A 27,681-nucleotide genomic window follows, 5' to 3' on the forward strand; every position below is an offset into this window, starting at 1 on the left:
TGGAAAAGTCTTGGTTTATTTGGGATTGCCCGGTCCATGCAGTCCTGGAGGTGTTCATAGAAGGCATTTGTAAAGAACTTCCGCAGCTTGGTGTAGTTTCCTCTGACAGGGGCCTTGAAGGATACCACACCAGTCTTGAAATTGATCAGTTTGACTTAACTCTGTATGTTGAACTACATGTAGGGGCTGCATGTGGATTTAAATAGATGTCTGAAGATTGTAAACAAGAATATACTGACAGAAGCATTTTGTCCCCATGTTTGTGACAATGAGATCTAGTATATTTTCTCCTCTGTAGAACAGTGACTAGCTGTTCCATGGCATTTGAATTTATGAACTCCAGGAACCGTTGGGCTAGAAAGTTAGGGCTTGAGTAATGTTCCCAGTCTATATTCGAATTGGTTGAAGTCACCCAATATGATGGTGTTTGGAGATACATTTATACCCTCCAGTGTCTTCAGGAAGGCTGTGTGGGGTTCCTGAGTTTGAGAGGGTGGCCTGTAGCATGCTACAATTTGTGAAACAGTTTGCCTATTGTTAGTTGCACCTGGATGGTTTCTGAAGCTTCATTTGCCGTTCCAACCTGGAGGTGTGAGTATCCTTTATGAATATGGATACACCTCCTTTTGTGGAGTGGTCGGGTTTTGGGGCGCTCTTGTCAGGAGCCTTGAACCTAATATGAACAGGTTTCAGTTACAGCACAGACATCGATGTTCTCCATACTGAGAAGTGTCTCAGGATTTAAGACTGGTTGAGATTGAGTAGTATTACCCTCAATTTCTTCCATTTTTGTTTTCTAGGGTGGTAGGTTTAGAATTTGAGCCTTGCCTAAAAAAGGCACTATGGGGGTGGCAAGAGCCTTAGCCAATATCCGGAATCCCAGGGGTGACAGGTGCAAGCCGTCCCTTGCGATGCAGCGTGCCTTGTCAAGCATGTCATCCCAGGCAGACAGACACTGGATCCCATCCTTTGAATGACACCAGACATTAAGCCAATTGTTAAAGCTGATCATCTTGTCTCTATATTGTGGCATCATTCTTGGTGAAGGAAGGATACTGCTCAGGGTTAGGGTCATACCTGCCTGGGCTACATAATCAGAGAGCTCCTCTATGTCTCTTTTCATGCAGTCCAGGGAGAGTGCGTCTCAGGTCATTCACACCAGCATGGACAATGACTGTGTCATATTTGTACTTGCTGTGGAGTGACCAGTGCTTGTGTTATGTGGCGGATTCTAGCGCCCGATAGGCAGCTTACTGTGACCCTCTCCTTGTTCAGCCTGGTGAGTGGGACGTCAGTGTGTCTGACTATGGAGTCACCTATGACAAGTATGTTTGGTGTTGTATTTGGCCTTAAGGGCTGTGACTGCTTTGCACACTGCTTTTGTGGTTTATGTGTTGCTTGTGGGGTGTCTTGAGGTAGCAGTTGTTTGGGTGTCTGCTTTGGAGGCCTCTGCTGTTTAGGTAAATTTTACTCAGAGCCTCCGAGTATGTCTTTGTGTGTTTATGTGTTTGATTCAGTGGAGTGGTAGCATTATGTGAGGCTGGTTTTGTGGTGTGTGTAGTTGCCTTCTCCTCCTGTCTGGTCTTGCCAGTCCTGAGTTGAGAGAGCTCAGCCTCCAGTTTGGCTAAATAGCTGCATCTCTCGCAAGTATTTGTGTTATGTGGGAGGCTATATGTTGAAAAGAAAAGGTGATAGAGGGCATCCTTGTTTCGTGCCATTGATGATTTTAATAGGATTAGAAGTCTTCCCATTAATATGTAGAAGAGTAGTAGAATCTTTATATAAGATTTTAATAAATTCTATATAAGCAGTAGGAATATTAAAATGATCCATAGTACTAAAAAGAAAATCCCAATTAACTCTGTCAAAGGCCCTTGATGCATCAAGAATCAATGCATAAAGAGGATTACTGTCTACTTTAGTAAGATGAATTAATGTATCTAGTGTCAAAGTATTGTCCCAAGTATGTCTATGAGATATGAAACCAGCTTGGTCAGGTGAAATTATCAATGGTAGGATTTTTTTAATCTATTAGCCAGTATTGAAGCTAGAATTTTTATATCTATGTTTATAAGTGAGATTGGCCTATAATTATGCGGATCTGATTTTTCTTTATTGTTTTAGGATTAAATTGTTTTTGAAGTATTCCAGTATAAATCTGTTATACCATTGATCATTATGTACTTATAAACTTTGAAAAGAAAGGTGCTACTTCCTGTTTGAAAGTTTTAAAAATTCAGATGTAAAGCCGTCTGGACCAGGGATTTTCCAGCTTTTAGCCTATCTATAGAATCTATGATTTCTTGAATCTTTATTGGTGCTATAAGTATGTTTTGTTGTTCTTCATTTAGTCTAGGAAATTTAATATTAGACAAATAGCTCTCTATGTCTTGATTATTGATTACATTCGATTTTTTGGAATACACATCTGAATATAAAGAGGTAAATAGTTGAATGATCTCATTGTCTGTGCTGTATATTCTCTTCTCATATTGTATAGGCGTTACTCTAGGTATAATTCGATTATTTTTAATTATTCTACTTAAGTGTTTTGAAGGACTTGGGCCCATTCAGAGTAAGTAGCCATCATTCTTTGTTCCAGTATAGAAAGATTATTATGATGTAGCAGTAATAATTCTTTTTGGAATTCCCTAATTTGCTCATAACATGAGGAACTGGAGTTCAATTTATGCATGTCTTCAAGAGATTGAATTTTTCCTTTTAAAACAATTCTTTTTATTATAAAGTTTCTTAAGATATGAAGCTTTGTTTATAAACATACCTCTCAGACTTGCCTTACATGCGGCCCATTGGACATCATAGGGAATGTTTGTAGAATCAAGATTATTATACATTTCAGTTATTATTACCTTGCATAATTTTTGTATTTCCTCATTTTTAAGTAAATTATTGCTTAATGTCCATTTATTTACCCTGTGCGTGCGTGACAAATTTAAATCTGTGTTGAGTACAAGAGAGATCCTTGAATGATCAGAAAAAAATCTGGGCTCTAAAGAAAAATGAATTAACAAATGTGAAAGAGAGTTTGAAATGAGAAAAGTCTAACCTTGACCATGCATTGTAGCACCTCGAATAATAAGTGTAAATATCTTTACTATCTGAATAACCAGTAGAGGAGAGAGGGTCAATAAGTTCTAGATCTCACATCAAGTTTTCCAGGGCTAGTGAAGCTTGATAATTGTAAGAAAGTGATTTACTAGATCTATCTAAATCAGGATTAATAACAGAATTCCAATCCCCACCCACAATAATGTAGTGATCTTTAAAAGCAGCAAGAATGTTATAAATCTGTAAAATAAATAAATGTTGATTATTACAGGGACTGTAAAGATTAAGAATCAGACAAGGTTTATCTCTGTTGTGAATGTTGGCAGTAAAATAACACCATCTGCCCTCAGAGTCGTATTTCTCATCGACAATATTACCTTGAAAATTCTGTTTCACTAATATAGCCACCCCCTTTGAGTTAGAGCTATTGCCAGCCGCAATTATTTTGTTAATCCATGTCTTTTTTGTATCTTTGAGCCAATCTTCTCTAGTTAAATGAGTTTCTTGTAAGAAACATACATTAGCTTTAGAATTATATAGCAAATGAAATAATAATGCTTTTTTGCCTTTATTTTTAGCCCCCTGACATTCCATGAATCAATATGTAAGGGCTTCACCATATGCTATTAAGAATCTTTGTAAAGAGAAATAAAGACTTAATATATTAGTGATATAGTGGGCGTTTAATATTATGTTTTCTGTATATCTAGTGTTTTGCAAAATAAACATTTTCAATAAAGTTTTCTTTAAGGAACTGTACCACTCCCTTATACCCACCCGGTGCCTATCCACCTGCCCCTAACAATACAGGGAGTATGTATATTTCCAAGTAAAGGGTAAGTGTTTACATTTAGAAGAATGTTAGTGAAAGTAGGAATTACCTTACATATTGTCCTAAAAAGGACAAACCCTAAATTAAATACATATATACATAATATTAAAGAAACAAGACGTCGAATGAACTAGAGACTCCATAACATCCTGTTCACAGCTCCAAATGAAAAACAAATAAAAAGAGAAGATTTTATTGAGTTAATTATATAAGTATATATATCTATATCAAATGAATGCCTGTTAATGACCAAGTAAACTTATTTACCACTGTTAAACTTTTTTAAAGCTTCACCTGTTGTAAATGTAACTAGTGAAAACATGATAACAGCAGTAGAAACATCCTATAGTGTAACATTCGATTTCAGGGTAACACTTCACAGGGCCTATTATTTTGCTAATGTTACAATAAAACAATATACAGAATTCTATTAAAAATAATTAAAATGCTATATTACTTAATATTTATTATAATAAATTCAAACTCTGCAAGTCAATATTTATAAGAACAAAACTGTAAAAGCAACAAGTAAAGATAACAGTATATCTTACTAAGTAACACAGTATTAAAACATTTCTAAACCTTTTGTGCATAAATATTAAAATCGTAAGCAATTTTAAATGTTACTGACACAAATTTACTATAGATGTTTATTTTAGTCAATTTACATAGGTCAGTAATAAACCATATTCTAATAATATTATTTCGTACTCAGACTGCTTTTTCCATCTGGTTAGCATTGCCAAGTTTGTACAACACAAACCAACTTTATTTGGGTATAGTTCTCTGGTCTATAAAGCTACATAAAATGTCATATTAGACATTCTGAAATTCTATTTCAATTTTCAAGACCTCTTAGTGGTTCGGTTTTTTATATCAGATAGACCTGAAACCTTATGTTTAGGTTAAACTCCAGTATTATATTGTAGATCTACATATATGCAACTGTATAGCATACTATTAGCTTAATTTATCCTTTTACACCTAGAAAGTAAATCATGTCTATTATATACAAGAATAAGGCTGTTCAGCAAAAGTTACTTACTAAAAGTGTGTGGAGTGGGGTTTGTTTCACACAAGTGACAACTCATATTGCAAAGGGCAACACCACTGAAATGCTGGTTTGTTGTTTTTCCCTCAATGCAGTACTGCCACCACATAGGTGACCTGTTGTGACCTACGCAGTCTAGAACTTTATTCTTCCCTCTTCCCATCACAGTTTACATCTTTACTTCTGCCAGCCCTAAATTTATACACAGGTCTGCTAGACAACTTATATAAGCCTTTTATTACCATATTATCTCACAGCTACCATTTAATAAATGTCTCATTTGTGTCTCTGGTTCATATCATTTGTTCGGACATTTTTTAGGAAAGTTCTTATTAGTATTTCTCGGCTGGTTGAGAGGAGATTATGCGTTGTGCATTGTGGAAACCCAGAGCATCAGTTTACTTCTTTCCTCCTGGTCAGTGTCTTATGGTAGTTTGAAATTAAAATGAGACTGCCATACAGTTACAAAATTAGTACTGTGTTTATTGCAGACAAAAAACTGACCCAACTTGCCATAACATGGAAAACGCATCACCTCAGCTTAGAGTATAACAACGTATTAGCGTTATTCAAGCCTGGTTGAGTAATCTAGTTAGACAAACTAACTTCAGGACCACACATATGAACAACTTGGGATCTCACCTTCACAGTCGCTTGAAAGCAATTGTTCCAAACATTGCATGGACTCACCTAGATTCCGCTGATGATCTTCGTATCTAAATTTCATTCGGAACAAAGGACATTTTTCCATCTCTCTTTCAAATGCCCTCAGTCGAACCTCGCAGACCTGCTGACGAAAGGAGATATCTGGAGTTCACCGAAAAAAGAGCCCCATCGCTTCATCCATCTGGATTTATAGTTCCCATACGTGAACAAGGGGAAAAAAATCTTGTGGTCCATTCACAGTGTTTGAACAAGTAAATCTTTTTCAATAAACTTCAGGTGGAAAAATATGAGAATATATGTGATTTGTTTTGTTTAGGTTAACATTGAATAATTATAACTTATTCCAAAAGGTTCCAACTAACTGAAATTTACATTGTGAGTTACTATTCACTAGATATGTTAACCAAACATTTAACATAAACCTATTTATTAGGTAAAACATTATCAGGAAAAGTCTTGAATATATTAAAAAATATATCTTTCGCTTCCTGAGCATTGTTTGTTGAGTATTTTTTCTCTTTGTAAATGAATGACAGCATGTTGGGATATTGCATACGAAATTTTATGCCTTTCTTGATCAAGTCTGCGCAAAATGGGGAAAGCTTTTGCCTGTTTAATTTTATTTGAGGGGGTAAGTCTTGTGAGAATGTAAGTTTATGTTTATTCCAGGTAAGGAATTTTTGACTCTTTGCTGCCATCAGAATTTTTTGGGTATCTTGAAAATTCAGCAACTTTGTGTATACTATTCTCGGGGTTGTCGCATCTTGACGGGATTTAAGTGCTCTATGCGCTCTCTCCACTATGAGTATCTGGATTACTATAATTTTGTAATAAAGCCAAGAATATTTGTTTTGTGATAGTCAGAAGAGTTTGATGCTCATAACTTTCAGGTAAACCTCTTATGATTATATTATTACGGCGGCTTCTCGCCTCTAGATCTAATAATTTAGTTTGCATGTCATAATAACCACATCTTTGGCGCAATTCTTTATTGATTAGATCTATGGCTATTTCATTTGTTTGTTGAGTATTTTCCAGTGAGTCTATTCTTTTTGTAATCGAAAAGAGAAATTTACCAAAATCTGATAATTGCTCTGAGAAGTCTTGAATAGAACTCTGTATAGGTTGAAGTACTGCTTTTAACTCGTCGAGATGAAAATTAGAGTCAATTTTTTCTTTAGGATTTATTTTAGTTGTTTCAGTTAACTGTTTATTTGTTCTTAACCTTTTGGAGCTACTGTCTTTGTCAGGAGAAAAAGATGCAGAAAATTTAGCCTTAGTAGCTTGAGTTTCCATATTGTCAGAATTACCGGCCATATCGTTGAAATGTCTCTGGAAGTGGGAGAATGAATATCTTCAGTGTTGCTAATGAGCACGAGACTACTGATCCAAAGGCCCCAAGAGTTATCACATTAATTACTTAAATTTTGAAGTAATTTTTAGTCAGAAAATAGTTCAAAAGTATTTAAGCTGATTCCTTGAAAGTAACTTTATGAATATCTTGCGAAATAAACAGGCTCACCGCATTTAAAATTGCCGGTATTCCCAAAGTTGTGAGGAGCTCTGTGAACTAGGTGTACTCTAGACGACGACCATCTTGGAACCCCCAGAGATGAACCAATCTAATTCTGGAACTTTGACTGTCCTTTATACAAGTATAACATAAGAGTTGAACCTGTGGCTGTAATGATACATAATATTTATGATGCACCTTTTCTTGCATGAGATCTGAAATTTTGACTACTGTCACTTACAGAATGTTGCAATGACTTTAATTTTTACATTCTGTAAACTAGCAAAATATCATTAAATATCTTTGAAAGCATTTTTTTGTCTCTGTCTGTATCAAGATATTATTTATGCATTGCAACACTTTACTACCATAATACAAAGGTATTAATGTTTGTGAAACAAAACAATAACATAAAAAAATGATTTGCCAAATCTGTATAGGTAAACCCTTTATTCTGGGAATTAACTTGACTGTCATTTCTGGAATACGCTACACAACATGTGATTTCAAAATGATAAATGCATACCATTACCTTTTTTTCTCACTGGTCACTTCCAATAAGTCTTTGTGAGCACTTCAGATCTGTCAGGTGAACTAGAATTTATTTTATTTTTAATCCATAAATGTTCATGTCTCTGTCATAACAAAATCTTCAAATTCTGTACACTTCCACAAACTACTGCATGCAAATTCTTACAAGTGTCATCTATGTGCACTATTTTACATTCAGCAGCATTTTTTATTTCTCCATAAAATCTTGTTACTGAAGTCTAAAAGAACATACAGCTCTGATGACATGTCCATACCTAGTACGGTGCTATTACTCTTCTAACTGTTAAGCACTGTAATCTTTGATTACCTTTAAATCCTGACAAAACTGCATTTGTGTCCTGTAATAAAGGTCTATTTGTAACTGAAGTTGATTTGCCTGTATTAATCATGACATTAGTTCATAATTTTTCTATAAACAATGAAATATTGTCATGTCTTTCAACCTTAATGACAGGTAAATAATCTGATTTCATACTGGACTGCCACATCCTTTATAGGTAAGGTAAAAATCCTTTTTTGTAGAACTAGCAACAACACTGACTTGAGCTATGGTATGCTTTTCTTCTTTACTTTGCCCTGAAATACTAATAGTGACATTGACTTTAGATACAATATGCATTTCTTCTTTACTTTGCTCTGAAAACTGTATATCACTTATGCTGGTGTTTACTTTATCAAACTGATCAAAATCTGAACTCTGATTCCTCTTACCATACCCCCACCAGTGCAATATTTGCACTGACTTCTGAAAACAATAAACTAGAATTTATCATTCAGAACATCTGTATTTGAAATAATGTGAACTTGAGACATTGCAAATGTTTGCTTTATGTTTGGTTGAGAAATCTGCATGTTACATTTATTGACTGTGTTTACATCTGTATTTTTAATACTGCAACTTAAGTCTGTACTTTGAATTACATATAAACCAGAATTTATTACATTCTGAACATTTGTATTTGAAATTGTAGTATGACTTAACTCTGTATGTTGAACTACATGTGCTGCAGGATTTAAATAGATGTCTGAAGATTGTAAACAAGAATTACTGACAGAAGCTGACTCATTCTGTGAATCATGAGATAATGTGTCTGTTGCAGCATACTTCTGTAATTTCACCCTTTTGCATCTGGAAAGATGTAACATTTCCAAACTAATAACCTTTAAATTTAAATGAACATTTCTGGAATAGTTTTTTAGACTGCTTTACCAAACGTTTAACTTTAAAGCAAACATTTACTGGTGTCTTAATTGTAACAATGGTTGTCAAGAAACCTTTTAATTTATTCCAGTTAATTACTAAAGGAATATGATCAAGGTCTAAAGAATACTTATACTCAGCATTGATCTGGCCAGTCATCAAGTACAACACCCCATTTGGAATGTAGCTCCCTAAACATATCAAACAATTAGAAAGACAGTAATTGTTCTTAATCAACAAGATCATAGGCCTAAAGTTCCTAACTACCAAGACAGGCTGGAAGCTTGATCCTCTTATTCATTGTCTTACAGACTTTTGAGGGGAGTCCTTTGTCATGCTTACTTTGTTTCTATGCAAGTACAATATATACACTATTACTAGTACTAGGCTCCTAAATCTTCACCAACATATTAAAAGAAAAACAAGATGGACAGGTAGGTTTATAAGCAATCACTTACAAATGATTAGAATAAACCTCTGTATATTAAGCAGTGTGACAGTATCTTTCTTTAAACATAAACTAGATGACTGGATAGGTATCCACAAATTTATTCTAAGACTGATTGGTATGGGACTGGAGAAAGGAGGTGTGACTTGAAGACACATGCAAGCAAGATAAGAATAATCATGAGACTCAGTGTCATTAGGGTATCTATGAATCTATAATGTATACAATACACAAGGTATCAGAGTAGGCACAGGGAGTCATGAGGGGTGTGCAGGAACCTCCATATCAGGGTGTAAAGATCCTTGTAAAGTTGATTTGCTGGTGTCAGTGTCACAGCAAGTTGAAATTCACTGCTTCAGTCATGGGAACAAAGTTTATTTTTCTTAAGCAGTGGATCTTACTGTAACTTACAATTTTAAACTATTCCCTTTTGATATGGAATGCCTTCATCAATTATAACTATTACATTGTCAGAGAATGCCACAAGACCCTTGCCTTTACATATTTTTACTGTTCAATGTGTAACAAAATATGTTCCCCTGTGCCTTTTTGTATAAGCTGCATTGTGCTGCGGTAGCGTTGTTGCCTCACAGTAAGATGTTGTCCTGTTCGATTCCCAGCTAGAGCGACTTCTGTGTGGAGACATGTATGAATGGGCGTACCTTTGTTGAAGGTTGTGCATCAGGGCTGGCAACTCAGCATGTAAAAATCTACTGCTAATCATTAGCGGACCGGAGTTCCGCTGTGGCGACCCCGAAAGACACAATAACAACAATTGCCTTTATGATTTTGCATAGGATACTGATCAGGCTGAAGTGTCTAAAATTGTGCTCCTCCACAAACACAAATAAACACAGACACACATTTTGAATTGCTGCCAGTACAGCCTATTGCTGTAGAGAGCAAGAAGGAGCACATAGATCTGTGAAGTAGATTCAAAAGGTGACCAGTATAACTGACTTATTATTGTGGAAGAACACGTTTTTCAAAGTTGTCAGTTTTATAAGTGATTTCCTTTTCTTTTTGTCTTTATTGTTACTGTTTGGTGAGGATGCTAGTATTTTGAGTTAATTGTGATATGCTTTTAATACTTGTAGGTTTTTGAACTGCAGGAGCAGCTAGCTTTGCCATTCATTGCAGTAAACTCCTACAGATTGAGAACAGTCAAAATTGTGTTAAGACTGCTATTTGGCTTTCCTTCTTGTTTTGCGATTATAGAGCTATTTTATTTAATTGACACTGTGTGGGGTGATGTCCACATTTGGGGATGAAGGAGGGGGTTGCCCAAAGAAACATTTTTTATGCATATATTCCTTATCAGGGGGTTTGGTTTATGTTATTTTATGTTTATGGTTTTCTTTTTTCTTTAAATTACATGCTTCTAGGTCTAGTATTTGAAACATGGTAACATTTCGCTTAGTATCACTTAGGGGAAAGAAGCCATTGTGCATAATTCTGTATAGAAAGTCACCTGAGGTACTGTCTTATGTTTTCCTAGATAATTCTCTTAGGAAGATTGTTTGGTTCCATGGAACTTGTTTTAAATTTTACTTGTATTTGTAATTGTAGCCATACTTATATCTACCTTTTTGTGTACAGAGCTGTGACATGTAAGTCTGCATAAAATGTTTTAAGGTACAATTACTGTGCATGTGGCTGGATGATCACAGATTTTCATTGTCAGAACAATGTATGTGAAACACTGGAGATTTCTTCTTTCAAAACTACTTTTTGTGGGGCTCCCAGAATGTGGATCTAGTTTGATGTGTACGTTTGCCTATGTGTGCGTGTGTGTGTGTGTGTGTGTGTGTGTGTGTGTGTGTGTGTGTGTGTGTGTGTGTGTGTGTGTGTGTGTGTGTGTGTGTGTGTTTTGTGTGTGAAACAAGCTGAGATACATTTAGCTAAAACATCTTTTACCTGATCAAATACCTTAGATATGTATAGTTACCACATGCTAATTCCATATGTGCTTCTGGGGAGTAGTCATTATTTGAAAGTCTAAATATCTTGTATGGTGAAGCATTTATTTGTTGAAAGTTTGAGTTCTGAAGCCATACATCATAAAAATAGTATTGTTGAAAGAAGTGGACATTTTACTTGATGTGAAAGAAATGAAGGAAAAAAAACATGTTTTTGCTTTCATATTATCGTTTCAGTAAGACGCTGTCTGTTTTGATTCTCAGCTAGAGCATCTTCTGCGTGGAGACATGCATGAATGGGCATACCTTAGTTGTAGGTTGTGTGTCAGGGCTGGTAACTCGGCACGTAAAAATCAACTACCAATCATTAGCAGACCGGAGTTCCGCTGTGGCGACCGCTAACCAGGAAAAAGCCGAAAGACTCAACATTATCATTTCATCCTGTCACAAAAGTGAGACCTGTAACTGCAAACCTTGCAACTCCAAAAATTGTAGACTAAAGGTCAAATAAAGACAATGATCTCAAACCTAGCTGCAATGTTATCAGATCATTTTTGTGGGATGGGGCTCCCACTATACTCCCAAACATGGGACTTTGACAATTACATCCCTTTTACTTATGCATTCTAACTCTGAGATCACTGTACCTCAGATTAAGAGAATACTATGAACGGTCAGAATATTGCACATAGCATATTTTTCCTCATTACAAATTTAGAGTCCATGTTTCCAAGTTGCTTAATGAAAACTAAATTGGGACCTGAATATTTTATAGTTGGACAACACATTTTTCAGTGTTCTGCATTAACTCTAATTTAATTGCATTCAAAAGTTCATATTATTGTTTATTACTGGAACAAGCATAATACAACAAAATTGTTGATTAACTTAATATAGTGAAAGAATGTTGCCATTATGGCAAAAAAATGAGCAAACAACAAGCTTGTTAAACACTTTTCTGATGTCAGAAAGGTCTAGCAGAACAACGTTTTTCACAGCTTTTATTGTTGCTTGTTCTGCAGGTAGACCTTTCTTTTCCACAGGTTGTATGATGGGTAGTACTGTTTTACAGCTTTCAGAGGCTTTAAAGCTGGTAAAAAATTGCATGTCCCTGCATATTTTTCCATAACTGGTAGCACACGAAGCAGATATAGCTTGATTAAACAAAGAAGAAAGATAAGCATTTTCATTTCTTGATCTGTTTTTAAATTCATTTTAACAGTCTGTATCTGCTTTAGCTAAGACTATAGTAGTAAGTATAGTATATTGTCACACTGCATTTAGCTGTTTAAGTGATCTAAATGTTGGTATTAAAGCCTAGCTTCATTCTTATATACTGAATATATGTCAGGCTAGTTCAGGACTATCAGGACTTCAGGAATCGTAATTATGAGCAAATCTTTTTATATACAACAAATGATGCAATTATTACAGGATGAAGGCACCTATTTATTGATTTGCAGCAGGGAAGTAAAGGCTATCATAGATAGGGTGTCAGTGTATATTTTTGATTTGCTCATATCCCAACAGATAACTGAAGAGATATTTGACTATTTTCAAGTTGAACACCCTGTTGTTCCTATGATTTATGGATTACCGAAAGTCCATACAAATATGACTCTTCCACCCATGAGACCTATTGTCTCGAGCAGGGGATTGGCTATGGAAGCTCTTTCCATCTTTGTCGAGAAATGTCTGCATCCAGTTCTAGAAAGCTGTGATATTATATTAAAGGACAGAAAAGTCTTTCTGAAATCTTTCTATAATAAGATTGCTAATATTAGGAAGGAATTTATCTTTGTCACCATGGTTATTATTTCCTTATTCATGGTTATACCAACAACTGGGTATTGCTAGGGTACATGACCTGCTCAATACTAAAAGGGCATATAATACTGGCAAAGTTGAATTGATCTGCAGTTTACTTGAAATAATTCTGGATAACAACATTTTTATTTTTAACGAAAGCTTCTATTTGCAGAAGGTTGGCGTGGCTATGGGCACAGCCTGTGCTACGCCAACCTAACATTGGTCTCATGGGAGATGGATTATCTGCTAGAAGGGAATGAGTTCTGTGATGATCTCTTATAGTATACACGCTTTGTGGACAATGTCTTTTTACTATGGGGTGGAACTATAGATAGGTTTGGATTATTTGTCAACTATTTGCATAGTACCACAGATTTTTTGAGGTTTACATATCGATATTCTCAAGATGAGATAGAAATCCTGGATGTGAAGGTGCAGAAAACACCACTGCAAGGAATTGCTACTAGCTTGTACAGGAATCCCTGCCATAGGAATAGGATTCTGCATAAAAATAGTATGCACCCAAACTATGTTTCAAAGAATGTAGTAAAAAGGAAGTTTATGAGGATGAGCAGACTTCATAGTACTGATGAAGGTCTAAACACAGCAGTTATTTTATTGGAAGGTGAACTTAGAGATAGGGGCTACAGTGAAAGAGACATAAGCATGAGTATTAAATACATGTATGAAAGACGTAATTCCAAAAGAAGGCCTTTTTTCTCAGAAACTACCCATGATGTACAACCCATAGATAGAGAAAGTACACATATGGTCAGGTTTCTGATAACTTATTCAAGTGATATAAAAAGATTCTGTGGCATATTTGAAAAAAATTGGAATATCCTAAGATCTATCGATGAGTTGGAAGGGGTGATTAATAATAAACCTGATTTCTCCTTCAAGAATAAAAAGTCTCTAAAGAGACAACTATGCTATAGAACAAGTTCGCACCATAAGAATAAGGCATATTCACAAAGAGTAGGAACGTTTCCCTGCAAGAATTGTATTGCCTGCAACTATATTTACAATAAGTCTACCTACCTATATCCGACCCTTAATTTTAACATAAATATTGATTTTTATGCAGATTGTAGGACTCATCATTTGATATAGTTTAGTTTTTGTACATATTGCCATGTATTTTACATTGCAAAATCAATAGTTTTTTTGTTTTAAAGAAAGCATACAGGAACATCTGAGAGACATTGTCAATATGAAAGAAACTAGTGATCTGGCAAAATGTGTTCAGACTGAAGATATACAGCATGTATTTAATTTTATGGCTCTAGAGGTGGTGCAACCCAATATTCGGGGACGAGATATTAGTAATAATGTAGAAGAAGTGGAACAGAAATTGATCCTATTGCTGCAGGCAGATAGATTCCCTGGTTTCAATAGTGCAGTGTCACTCAAACCCTTCCTGAGAGCAAGATCCTTAAAGCATTAATTAAGGCAATGAACTGTAAATATGTTTTAAAATAATTTTCATAGAAACTTGAACATTTTGTACAGTGAATTGCACATGTGTATTTATATCAACAACATACTTTAAATATTTTTATGTTTTTTATGGTTTGATATTGTTGTTTTAAAATAATTATTTATTTATTTATTTATTTATTTTATTTTATTTTACATTTGTTGCTGCTGCACAAGGAGCTGATTTTCATTTTTCAGCCCGAGGAGAAAGCTCCACTATCTACTAGTATATTACATAAGAAATATATTGCTAAAGAAAATACAACTTATAAGGATTAATAACACTGCAAGAGGTATTAAACAGTAATGTAACAATTTTTAATGTACTGTTCTTCAATTCCAACAATTTTACAGAAAAAGTGTATAATACTTATAGTTCTAATAGTAGTAAAATCAGAACAGGAGTTGGAGTAGAAAGGAGCCAGTGGTTTTGAGTACAGTTTAATTGGTAGAAGATTCCAGTTTCTACATTATCAGATGAGAAAATAGGGGTATAGTATACTATGTTAGCAGGTAGTTTTAATATATAGGATCCTATTTTATTCAGAATGAAGATCATTAATGAAGGACCATGTTATTGGTGATGTCATTATTGAGAAGTCTCTCTGATTGGCTATGATATAGTATAAATTAGGATATTTTTTCTTGTAAGGAAGAGTCTGAAGAAGCGATTTGTTATATATCGTGAAAGTGCTGACTTTTGTTCATTAAACTTATTTATTGTTTTCCATCTGCTGTGGTCAGTTCGTTTTATTTTTCAATTTTTGCTTTGAGGTGAAAACCGAGTGTTGACCCAGTCTAGGAACATTTTCTCTTCTAGTTCAGGACTAGTGCTTGTATTAAGGCAGTTCCAAGCGAGTCAACTCGGAACACAGGATCTAACAGTTTTTTCATGCCACTCACCCTGTTGTAGTTGTGTTCTTAAACCCAGTGTATCTGTTGTTGCCTGCCCCCATGATAAATTTACAACATAATTCCCTCCCTCTCCCTGTTTGTTGGCTGCTGACATCAAGCACATAAGTATCATTTTGCAAAATCTCTTCCCTTTATCACTCACCATGCTAAAAGACCACTTATAAATATTGCTTAATATTGAGTGCACTGATAGTGCTTGTCCTGATTTTAGTATGAAATTAGTGATTTTTTACTGTAATTAGCTTACTAGAGGCTTCCAAGCTAGTTGTTTGTATTAAATTTTAAATAGTTAGTAGCAAGTCCAGCATAACGTTATTCTAAAAGTGAACTCAAAGCAGTTATGGATACCCCTGCCTCCAGACTCATTCCTATCAGACTCGTGGACCAGTACTTCCCTACAACTTCTTTAGCCAGCCTGATTGAGATGGGTAACTTAAGACAGTGTAAGAATTATCTCATGCTGTACGATGATCATCTATTACTCAAAGAGCATAACACAGTGTGAAAGATGTACTTATATAATATCCTTTTATTTATTATTTTATTTATTTACATTTGTTGACCAGGAGAGAACAATTGGATGCAAGTCCATTTTCAGCGGAGGCCCGGGGAGAAAAGCTCTACATTCTAATGTTACAGACATTATACAATTTAAGAAACATATTTAAAAAGTTATAGGGCAGGATTCACGAAGCCTCCATGTAAGAGATACAAGGCTTGCACGGAGGCTGCAGTTAAACGGTGTGACATCAGCATGTCATGCATATGCATGAAGGCATGCTGAATCACACCTAAGGCTAACAAGGTCCATGGAAGACAGGAGGGGGCGTGTCCGTAGGCTGAGCCCTGCAAGCGGACATGCCCCCAGAAGAGTAAAAGTGCCCAAAGTAAACACCCATGATAGAGGCTATGGGAATATGAATAAACACAACACAACACATGCCCCCACAGACTATGAACATAAAATATATAAATGAACATGTTATATATTTTTTAAATCGTAAAGATGTTTGCCCATGAGTGCTCGTTTTTTGCGTGCCTGTAGCTTAGCCACAGTTAGCAGTCAGTGGAAAAGCATATAAGAACTAAATATGCAAAGTAAGCCATGAAGCAATAGCGTAGCGGTAGAGATGTCGGCTGAAGAACAGGCAGTCATGGTTCGAGCCCCCACAACATCAATTTTTATTTTTAGTAAAATAAGCACGAAACAAGTCCCTGACAAATATGTACACATATAAAATTATATTTTATGTAAAATGTAATGAAATAGTCCATTTATTTTGAAGAAATGTGAGATAACAAAACAATAAAAAATGCGAGATGTGCCTATAGCTGAGCTACAGTTTAACAAGGTGAGTGCATCTGCCCGTAGGTGAGCAGTGGTTTAACAGGTGTAAAATGAGTGCCCGTAGGTGAGCAGTGGTTTAACATGCTGAAACTGTGTGCCTCTTGCTGAGCTGAGCATAATATGCATGCTAACAGCCAAATGAAGCATAAACCAGCGTACCCTGTTTGCACGGAGCTGCACACCGCGCCAACAAGCTAACCAACGGGCAACGTTGAGCAAGCTGTAGCAAAACTGCCTTTACACAGACACACCCCCTAGCCTGTCTAGACAGTCATAAAAAATAAAAAGCAGTGGCCAGGTTCGAACCCAGGATACTATGCACCATAGTCAAGGTACTGAACCACTAAGCCACAACAGTAGTACCTAGAAATGCAGTAATAGCAAATATATAGGAATGAATACAAACTGGAGCATGACAAAGCAGGTTTTGTGAAGTTGATACAATTCCAAAATGGCCAATCATAGATATGTGCGGGAAAAACGGCATATATAAGCCCCATAGGCGGGAATACACAGCATAAACGATTGTAGAACTAACTTGCAGCCAGAATGTCAGGAGTAGTTGAGGGTAGTTGCTTTTGAGCACAGAGGTGGGGCGTTGAGGAGTCCAGATACATGGTCTGGCTCCTAGTCCACAATCATGAGGCCCAACTCTGCAGGGCCAGGTCCTGTGGGGAGCATATAGGGCTGAGGCATGGGACCGGTTGGCTCATGATCTCACCAGTGCCACAGGGATTCCAAGGACTGGTGAGCAGGTCCGTCACCACCATGCGGACCTGAAGAGACGTAAGCAGGACCAATTGAACCTTTGGATCCAGGAGGCCTGGCAAATGCCCAACGCCCCACTACTGAGTAAGTTACATTTAATTATGTATGTAAGAAATTAAACTAGCTGATATTATGGAGATGTGTATTCCAATATTACTTCATTTATATTACAGCTGCAGGTGTCTGTTCTGCGAACTGCAGAGCCTATGGCGATAGGCTGGTGCAGTTGCGCCACCAGGCAGGTCAGTAATCCACTCCCAGTAACTGTAAAGAAATATAAAAGTATGACAGTTAGCAAAAGAGTGCAGTGAAGTCACTAGGTAATAAAATGTGCAAGTAACAGTGTAAGAGAGTTTCCAATTATTGCTTGATTACAAAAGTGTGTTGCAGTCTGTAATCCAAACAGAAAAATGAAAATGTCTGAAATAAAGTCTGAAATAAAGATGCCCCACCTGTAATATAATAGTACACAACCTACAGCAGGCTGAAAAGTACAGCTGCAAAAGATGAGCAAATCACATGTGTGAAATATATCCCTGTTGAAATACTGAAACATGACAGAAGTGAGACTGCTGGAAAGGATTGTAATAACTACAGGTAAAACATGTCAATAAAGCCTAAAAGTAAGTACCATCCTGAATAGTAAAATGAAAACATGTGAGAGAGTGTGAGAAAGAGTTATGAATCCACCAATAAAGTAGTAATAACCCCTGAATAAAGTACACTGCAGGCAGTACAGAATGAAATGAATGTGACAAGTAGAACCAAACTGCGGAATGTGTTCAAAGTGTTGCTGCAGCTGGAATGTGTATCCCAAAATCTGGATATTTTTCTCTCAGTCTGCAATATACAGATAGTATGATTGTCTGAAATACCAAACATCCACAGTTGTCTATAGCTATATAAAGCAAATGTAGCAGGATGATGTAGCTGAACAAAGCCAGATATGAACGTGTATGAAGAACAATAAAATGTATACTGATGTAGCAGTAACAGTCCTATCACCAAATTGAAGTAGTTATCATATAGGAAACTGTAGTTAGAACAGTAGTGTGTATATATCTGCAGCTATTAGAAATGTACAGCATATGTATTGGTATTCAAAGGTGTTAATATTATTTTCTTCACCCCACCCTATAACCACATATAATCCATTCCACGTGAAATTGGTATGTGCAATCACAATTAACACCCCTGGACATTTGTCCTGTTGTTTCATAAATATTTGCATGTACGTTGATGCATCTGCCCTGTTCATACATCTAAACCTGATGGCCTGTTGCCATCAATCAACCCTGCATGTTGTTGGACTGTGTATTGCTGTTCAAATTATGCATGTGTTATGCCCGCTGTTCAATGGTGTGAATATCTGGGTGTTTGGTTAATGGGAATACTAATGCATGCTGTTACAACTAATTGCAAATGGTATTGTATGTTACTAACCCAAACTGTCATGACATAATGCAAAACATTGGACGACAGGGAAGGTGGGTTCCAGCGGACCCACCTCTCCCACCTCAGCTGGCGAGTGCACCTGGAACTAGTGCCCAGTCTGGACCCTCCTCCAGTGGCCCTGTGCCACCTATGGGTGGAAAAACTGCAGGGGATGGGGCCCTTCCCCCCTCTGCAAGTGTGGCCGGAGGAGAACCACCACTCACCCTCCGTAGCGTCCGGACTGTGGTGCGTAGGGAGATCCGGGACTCTGTTCTTGGGCCCCTATGCCAGCTTGAGGCACAGGTGGCACAACTTACGGGCATGCCTGTTGCCCAGCCTACACAGCCCCAGCACAGCCCTGTCCTGGGCAGTGAAGGAACAGTGGCAACTGCCCATGGGTGGGGATATCAGTTCCACTGTTGCCATCTGTGGGCTCATGGGCTCTGGATATCCAAACATCTGTCCCGTCAATTGTGTAACCCCCACACGTGTCATACACTGCCCCTGTATGTGCCTTGTTTGTCTTGTCTGTTGACCTACCCAACCTACCCCCCCAGCTATACCAACTTCTTTCACCTGACATACCACTCTCACCTGAAAAAAAAAAAAAGGGCACTCTGTACCCACAAAAATTACGCCCCATACATAGCTGCCCATTCCGCACACATGTCTGCTGGACATGGAAACTATCAATTACAATTGGCTGTACAACAAGTATTATTGTTGTCCTGACACCTCTCTCAGGGGTGGAAGGTTTCAAATGTCACACCAAATTACATACATATGCACAGCTGTTGCTGATGAAGAAATGGGCAGATATGGGCCTTACCTACATCCCTCCTGCAAAACCCAAGCTTGTTTCCCTACTGTCTTACCCTCTTTGTGACCCCTTTTTCACCACTTTCCTGTCTCCCCATTTTCATTTCTTTCAAAGAAAATAGTGTGGGTGTGCACCAGAGTAAGCACTGTTAAGCAGTTGTAAGCGGGTGTGCGCAGAGCTGGACGCCAGTGCGCATGTGGGAGCTCCGCGCAAACCAGCGCTAACCCGGTTACAACTGCTTAAAAGTGCCTTAGTCACTCTGATTGACAGGTCCTGTAGTCAGTTCAAAAGCAAAATAAAATCCCACTGTCAGTCCCGAACCCAGGACCTTAGAAACAGTAGTCTGCATGACCTACTACTAAGCCATGACTCTTATACAAGAACATTGTGCTAAAATAAATATATCATGTAATAGTAGGAATGAATGTAAAGGGAATATAGGATGTGTAGTACACAAAGCATGTCATTCATACTTACTGTCAAAACTAGTGGATTTCCATAATAGTAGTGTGTGAACAGAAACAGCCATGCTAGCTGGTAGCTAGTAGGTAATAATGTCAGTTAATGTACATATATAAATGTATGTATATTTACATATATATATATATATATATATATATATATATATATATATATATATAGTTGTAGGTGTCAGTGTGCATACACACTTACTACAGGAAACAGGAGAGAGGAATGGAGAAATGTGAATCTACAACACAGCCTGAATCATGAGAGAGATACTAACCTTTACACTCACAGAACAGTGTCCACAGCATACCAGCATGGTCCCGCCCTTACAATCTGAAAGGGCAACGCCTATCTCACATACCCTTTTATAGCACTGTCCTGAAATCACAGTGAGAACTGCAATCAGTACACAACTGGCTGCATGCAATTAGCAAATGCTGGCTTACAATTGGTGCAGAGGCCATGACATGGACTTATGCAGATACCTACAAAAGCATCCTGTACTCACACTCCACACATGCAATACGTTCATTGCACTGTCTGGAGGCAGACAGAGAGAGAGAGAAAAAAAATAACAACACAAACAACAACACATGGTACACAAACTGAGTTGAAGCTGTCAGCAGTGACAGTACCAAGCCAATCCAGCAGCAGCAGGAAGCTGTAGTAGCGGTAACGCAACCAGCTGCGACAAACACAGGTAATGTAAAGTAACAGGTTAATAGTCTGCATACTGTGAACCCTCCATATGTGTCATAGGTCTGTATCTATAGGCATGTCCATGTGATATGTTGTGTGCACGTAGTTCCACCCAAAGGGGATGACTATACATTACATGTCATTCAGTGTTAGGCCATGATCCTGGCAGCAGTTTTCCGTTGCAGTGAGGCCTGTCTGTAGGATGTGTGTGTCAGCTGGTGTAACGACTATGGCGCTTAGTTAGCAGTCATCTGGGAACTTTGTCATCCACAACCCACACATGTTTGCTTTTACATCTAAGAAATAATGCCAAACAAGAGGGGTCCTAGGACAGAGACCTGTGGGATACCACATGTGACTGACATTGAGTCTGACATGGCTCCTACAATATTGATATTATGGATTCTGTATGTCAACCAGTGTGCAACCCATCATGTGACATATGTAGTAACATGTAAGCTAATGAGCTTGTCTATGATGCCTGAGTAGAGTACTGTGTTGAAGGCCTTAGGCAAGTCCAGGTAGGCTGTATGGATTGCGTTGGCCTCATCAATGGCTGTAGTGACTGTTTTGAAAGGTCAACCAGGTTCAAAAGGCAGGATCAGCCCATCACAAAGGCAAACTGGCTGGGAACAAGTGTCTGCAGGTACCCAATATCGCTGTATATGCGTCCCATACTGAATCATTCCATAGCTTTGCAGACCAGGCTGGTTAAGCTTATGGTGCAGTAGTTCCCAGGGTCAGTAGAGGTGCCTCCTTAGTGGAGTGGGACCACTGTTGCTGTATGCCAGTGTTCAGGTACATATCCTGTAGTATGGCCAAGGTTAAATATCAGTCTTATATGTGGTTGTATGTCCTCTTGGAGTTCACGTAGCACACATCCAGGGATACCATCAGGTCACATTGATGCTGTGTGTTTTGCTTTGCTGAGGGCAGCCCTCACCTGGACATGTGAGATGATAGGGAGGTTACATTCGGCTGTGATAAGTATTTCTAAGTGTGGGGGAGAAGGAGGGGGGATACGTGCACCGAACCTGTCTGCAAGAATGTTGCCAATATCTGTGTGTTCGGTGAATGTTAAGTAGGTGTGTATTAACTCAGAGCATATCTGAGGCGTTTGGTCCATATGTGTAACATAACTAAAGAAGGCCTTGTGGTTATCTATAGTGTTCGTGGCCATTTCCCTCCCAGAGTAGGCCGTGGATGTTGTTATGAGAGACCGTAGCTTATTACCAGTGCTGACCACAGATGCCTTCCCTTAATGTGAATCTGCTCTGTCCTGCAGTAGCCTCCTTCTATCATTATACAATCTGCCTTTGGCTGGGGTCCACTGGACAGGATGCCTAACCTTTGTGCATAGGGTCTGGGTTTGAAATGTGTGTGCATGTTCCATGCAATCTTTGGTATGTCCATGGGAAGCATTCGCAAAGGGGTCAGCAATGTGGGTTGTGGCTTCCACTGGCCCAGTGGGCTGCATGGATACCATCTCAGTCCTAACAAGTGAATAACTGTCTAATCACATACATATCAAAGTAGTCTACTGTGCTGGTGGTGGTGGTGGTGGGATATGTATATCCAGGCCGAGTAACTTGTGTCCAGATCACACTAGTGGATGGCGTTCCACATACAGTACCTTGGTATGAACCCCCAGAGTGAGGTTGGGCATTGGACCCGTCGCAGTGTGCTGACCGATGGGGCATGCTACTATGTTGTATGGAATGTGGCAGGTATTGTTGCACAGGTGTTGGCTGAGCACTGATATCTGGCCATGTACTTGTGTATCCACCAAGAGACACACACATGCTACATATGGGAGTAGTAGTATATCACTACAGTTGAGTATCATGTATAGTATGTGTGCCATATATTGCTGACATAGTCTGCTGATATCCTGTTTGTGTTCTCTTCCAGGGACATGGCGTCAGCGTAATCCCGCCTACTCTGCAGCAGAAGATGAGGAGATACACCAGAGCCTGGTGCGGGATTATGACATACTGTTTTCCCGCACCAGCCAGAATCAGCAGGAGAGGGCTGCACTGTGGCAAGACCTTGTCCGTAGGGTAAATGACATTGGCACGCATAATAGGACATATGAGCAGGTACAACATCACTGCAGTGATTTAATCAGAAATGTCCATCAGCGTCAAGGCCGGATATCCACAGGCAACAGGTTGCCACAGGAGGTGGGTGGCCACACATCCCTCCCTCACCAGATTAGGATGGCTAATCCTAAGTGTTGTGGCTCCAGCCCGAACAGCAACAGCAATACACCTGCATCATGATGGAGGCTGGATCCACACAGCAGCATGACATGGAGCATGCAGGTAATATGCCATATGTACACTTGACTGTTCTGTACACTGTTAGTTTATGCATGTGTAAGGTGTGTCCGTGGTATGTAGCTGTCAACATAGTATGTAATTGTGCAGGTGTGATATTGGCAATATCAGCAGCTGACATGTGAAAGGCAACTGGTGTACTACTGCACTGTATCATATGCAGTATCAATGGCACAGTTGTGCCCACTGACATTAATCTCCTCATTTCTGCAGGTCCCTCCGGTGTTACAGCAAGGCAGCCCATCCATGCTGGTGAGTGTGTTTTAACAATACCTATAATAGTCCTGATAGTGCTAGTAATACTAGTGTAACTCAGTAGTGCTCTGTGTGCATGTGTGCCTGTGTCCACGTGTGCATGTGTGCCTGTGTCCACGTGTGCATGGGTGCATGTATGCCTGTGTCCACGCATGTGTGCATGTGTGCCTGTGTCCACGCATGTGCATGTGCATGTGTGCCTGTGTCCACGTGTGCATGTGTGCATGTGTGCATGTGTGCATGTGTGCATGTGTCCACATGTGCACGTGTCCACGGTGCATGTGTGCATGTGTATCTGTGTCCACGTGTGCATGTGTGCATGTGTGCATGTGCATGTGCATGTGTGCACGTGCATGTGCATGTGTGCATGTGTGCATGTGTGCATGTGTCCACGTGTGCATGTGTGCATAAGTGCATCACTGGTAACATTGTGTGGACACTGTAAACTGTGTTTCCTGTCTTCCTCCCACAGGTTCTGGTGCTGCTCTGGTGTCCTGCAGCAGGGAACCTGAATCTGGTGCCACAGGTACTGATAATGATGATATCTGTGTAATGGCACAGGCAGGTGTGTCAGGGTCCGTCATTGGTCAGCCAATTGACAGTACACAGCTGTCAACCGCATCATTGCACAGTCATCCTGCCAGTACATCCTATGTCACCATTGTCCCTAGGTGATGGACAGGATACAGTGGGCATTGACCAGGGTAATGTGGTATCTGTGGCACATGCTTCCCCACACAGCAGCCATGGGCAGGGTCCTGCGATGGTACCACACAGACAGTTGCCCATGGGTTCTCGTGGGAGCATCCGTGTGCGTACTGCCTCTGGCAGATGTGCCCAAAGAGGTCTGTCAACCTCAGCTATGTTTCGGGCTGTCATGCAGGCACTGTCACGTATGGAAAGGTATACCAGACAGGGTCTGAGGGAGCTGAGAGCATGTCGCACAGCCATGACTGACAGTATGCGTGACATCACGGATGCTATCCGTAATTTCACCGATGTCATAGACAGACGTTGTGGGGACATATTACAGCAGTTCCACAACCACATGTCCATGAGCCAGGGCAATGGTGGGCGGTTGCGGCGTCGACGTGGCCGTATGCCAGCAACAGCAGCAGCTGGCAGTCGGCGCGGACGAAAACAGGCCAGCGGACGCCCCCATAGTGCCAGCAGCAGCCCCAGCAATGCTGGGTCTGTGCTGTCATCGGAATGCCCCAGGAGACCACGTGCACGTGGCTCTGGACAGTCCCAACAGGGACCTGTATCCAGTCAACACACTCCCACTTCTGATGACAGTACCCAGTCTGGCTTAGTACCAGATATGGTCTGTAGCACCCCTGCCAGGCACAGGTACCGTGTACATGCCCACAGACACTGATCTGTATGACCTGCCAGGTGCAGTCTGTGGCTGTCCATAAACTCCTGTAAATGGCAGCCATGAGGTGGAACTGTGTGCGTGCATACACACATGCGAAATGTTAACACCTAGGGCTAACACATACACGCACACACGGCACCAACAGTGCCCCACCCTGTACTGCTGTCCCTCACCAACGCACATACACACACATGTCAATTGGTGGTATCAGTGGCAGACTCAGGCATACCTAATTCACACCCTGTGCATATGATGAAACTGTGCCACCTCCTGCAATCTCCAACATCAGTGCAGGAACAGGTAAACACATTGCTGATGCACAGGGTGACTACATAGAAGTGTATTAGTAGTATCATGTTGGTAACAGTACAGTGTGCTGATATGACTGTGTGTATATCCCAGCATGCCTGATGCAGTAACCGTATGACTGTCCTGAATTGTTATCTACACCCATAGTACGTACCAAAGTGTAACAGCTGCACATTATTGCATACCGGTGGTAAGGATGTCAACAGATAGCCACATACATGGGTAGCACAGGGGGGAAGCTAATGCAAGTAGTGATATGCAATGATGGACATGTACAGTAATGGTGGCAAGTTGCCCACAACGACTATGCAATGTGGATGTTTGCGCATGTTGATATGTGTGCAGTACCAATGTAATCCAAATCACAATTAACTATGACATAATATCAGTTCTACCATGGACATCTGAGCTGTGCATTCCTGGGTACATGTTGATAGTGCCTACATATTTGCACTGTTACCTACTGTTAGTGTTACCCCTTCTTTGTTGTACAATGGACTACTTCCAGCCCTGCTTACTGTAGCTTTGTTTGCATGCATGTTCGCTTGGGGTTCCCTGGAACACTGCTTCCACCTGCAATGCAGAGTTACAGTGCTTCTGTGGACTCCTAGTGACATCTGCATAGTGTACTATACGTATGTCAAGTTTACACATGACAGAACGTTACTGTCTGTCCTGTTCACATGTACGCTGCCTGTGACACATTGCACATGTCTTACCTGGCATTTACGCACGTGTGCAGTCATATATGCCAGTGCTATGAAATCAGTAGCAGTACATCCACACATACACACCTTCAGTATGTTGTTCCCCATTGGCCCTATGTGTTGGTAATCACCATGGCAATCACACTACTATGGTAGCATGTCCAAAGGTAACCTGTGAATCACCTCTATGGTCCAGTTGTGGTTTATGTGAGTCATGTGGCAATGTCACAGCTGCCACATGTATGCAGTCAACCCTCACCCCTGGCCAGGAACGTACAACACATGTGTGGGATGCCACCACATAGCCAATCTGGGGACTGAGCACTCTGAACCCAGAAATGCCATACCCTGTCAGGTGGCATGACATACTACAGTGACTACAATACCAGTCTGACATAGACCCGCACTGACAGCAATCTAAACACACTGGGGCATACTTGGAGACTCAAAATAGCATCCTGCCTGAGCATCACACACCTCCGCAGCTGGCACACAGGCATACGTTATGTCGGAAAAGAGCACATGCCACATATGGCACACACATCCCGTGCGCCACACACTCACAGCCTGTAGGACTACACAACACACCTGCTACAGATATGTCAGGTACCTCTCTTGGTCGCTGCAGTGGGGTCCCGCTCAACAGGCTGTACATGGTGAAGGTCACAGTGATATGCCTGTGGGGCACTATGGTCCACCACAAAACACATGCATACAGGTCAGTCAGAGGCATGGACACATATGACTCAGTCATTGACCATGCCACTATGGATGACCTGAGACATACCTCCCTGGACTACATGATAGGAACATAGAAGGGATCTCTCAACATGTGGCACGGGCCAGTATGAGCCTGATCTTGGTTGCCATCATAACCTCACCAGGTATGCTACCACTATATGTAGGAAGGGTGTTCTATGTCTACATTCTGCTCAATCTCGAATGTCATTCATAGGGTATCCACTGGCTGTCAACGTGTGCTTACATGCTAGGGAAGCCACAATGATTTGAGGGCAGCTTGCACATGACACCCATGGGCCATTGTATATTGGCGAAGCCCATTGATACACACATAGTGCCTTTTGCTGCAGGACACGGATTACATAGCCACCTCAGCGGGTATCACACAGGATAGGACACTAACAGTGATGCTACACAACACCAGCAGTGTACACCGCAAGAAGCATGCACTGGACACTGTCCTCAGCACGGTGAACTGCAATGTCTTTGCAGTACCAGAGTCCTGATTCACGGCTCACAGGTGCAACCCATCACTGCCAGGTTATACCTCATACCATGCCTGTCGTCCCCTACACATGTAACACACATGGAGAGGGGGGTGGTATCCCAAGGCACCACAGATACACACACCTCCAGGTTGTTGGCACAGCAGAAAAAGGGCCTATTTATGTGCAGCTAACAGTGTGTTGGACTGCCTTCTGGTTCATAGCCTGGCACACACAATCCTCCCATACACAGGAAACCCACCTATCCTCCATAACAACACTGGCAATATGACAGTCTCAAGAAATGTCTTTATATGGCTGGACTGCATCCAGCCAAATATTGTGCGTGAGCATTACTGTAGCTACAACACACTAGCTGAAAGGTTCCCAGCATGTGGTCACTGAATTGCAGTGGAATAACATGTTACCACTCCCACAACAGGTGGGAACATGCAGCACCTGTTCATCGACTACAT

This window comes from Protopterus annectens, chromosome 6.part0 (genome assembly GCF_019279795.1).
Source record: "Protopterus annectens isolate FY-2018-M chromosome 6.part0, PAN1.0, whole genome shotgun sequence".
In the NCBI taxonomy this organism is placed as follows: Eukaryota; Metazoa; Chordata; order Ceratodontiformes; family Protopteridae; genus Protopterus; species Protopterus annectens.